Below are 1800 nucleotides of genomic sequence, written 5' to 3'. Positions count from 1 at the left end.
ATCTCAAGTTCCTCGCACTCATGTATTTCGGCCTCTCGTTTCTTCTGTCGGAAAATACGTCTATCTTTCTTTCTGAGCTCTCGGTAGCCCACATGGCTCGCATTGCACCCGATCGCAGCGTGGCTCTATAAGCAGCATCTTTTCTTTCTGCGGCAGCAAGACATTCCTCGTCGTACCAACGATGTTTTCGGGCTCTCCGGAATCCGATTTCTTCTTCCACGTTGCTGTGGCTAAATTCTTTCAGTAAATTTCTGTGCAAATTTTCACAGTAGGTTTTATCGCCTTTTGTTTTTTTTTTTGTTGTATTCTGGATGCATTCAACAAAAATAATTTGGCGTTTCAAACTGTTTTAGCACCATTTTTATTAACAACTCTCAAATCACAACTAAAAAAATCTCAATTCTCAGCACAGAAATCTCCCACCAGCATAAAATTTCATCTCAAATAAAAAAGAAAACAGCAAAAAACATTTCTGGATGAGAGGCACGTCACGGGATTTAGTAGTGTTCACAAATTTTTCACACGCTCAATTTTATCCTGGAGCGAGTGGAGCCGAGCTTTGACGAGAACGAGGTCAGTGGAGTGATACACATACGAATACACTGATACGCAACTACAAACGCAAACTCATTCGCACACTGCCATAGCGACGCGAAAACGAAGGTAAATAATGAGTGCGACTGAGAGTGTGAGTATTGTGCGAATTTGAGTTGTGCTCATGTCGAGATATGTAGGAGCAAAAAGTTTCTACACTGCGATACTGGATGGATGGATACGACTTGGTATGACTCTTGATACTCAGACAACAACTGAGTTGATATAGAACCGGGTACGCGTTCGGATGTTTACTCGCAACGACTTGACAAGCATTGCAGCTTGAATACATAGAGCAAAAGAAGAATAAATAAATAATAACTATAATCGCAATTATAAACGTAATAAAAAAATAAATAAAAAATTGTTATGTGCGATGCATAAGTGTTTGTGTACGAGGGTACATAGAGTGTGTGTGCGAGAAGAAAATTCATTTTACGATAGTTGAATGAGAAACGCAAAGGGATGCTAGCAAATAACGCATATAAAATATATATGAAAACATAAAAAGTGTCGCACGAAGAGGGCATAAATTTTGAAAAGTGAAAAAGTGTAAAAGCACGCAAGAAAAGTATAAAAAAGGGACCTTAAACTACGTAAATTACCAAATAGCAAATAACGAGCGCCTGCGAAAGAGGGCAAGTCGGCGAAAAACTGTGAAATACATTTAATTTAGGTGAAGTGTATAATTATTTTGTATAATCCAGAAAGCAGAAAGGCAGAAGGCATAAAGTGCGTTAGGGACTCACATAAAAGTCTGTATGTAGATAATAGTGAGGGGCGAGAAAAGAGTCGGAGTTGCGAAAGGAGTGCAATAAAAAATTTTGTACACGCAGAATTTCGGCGGAATAAGTCAGGTGCCTTTGCGGTTTAAACAAAACTGCACACACACACTCACACATGCATACACGTATGTATATAGAAATATAGAGCGTATACTGAATACAACGAGTGGAGTGAAGAGACGCCATCGAGTAAGGAGAGGCAACACAAATTAAGCAAAACAGCTATAAAGGAAGTGGCGGCAGCAGCAGCAACAACTGAACAGCAACAGCCGCAGTAGAGTTGCTCCTTAATTAAGGCTGGTAATCTTAGTCGCATACACTCCCTAAAACATACATTTGCACTTAATACACATACACACACGCACGCATGCACACACGCACGTACATGTGCATTTAAAGGAACCAAAGTGAATGGGCTTTT

Source organism: Anastrepha obliqua, chromosome 4 (assembly GCF_027943255.1).
Source record: "Anastrepha obliqua isolate idAnaObli1 chromosome 4, idAnaObli1_1.0, whole genome shotgun sequence".
Taxonomy (NCBI): Eukaryota; Metazoa; Arthropoda; class Insecta; order Diptera; family Tephritidae; genus Anastrepha; species Anastrepha obliqua.
This window is presented reverse-complemented; position numbering follows the sequence as displayed.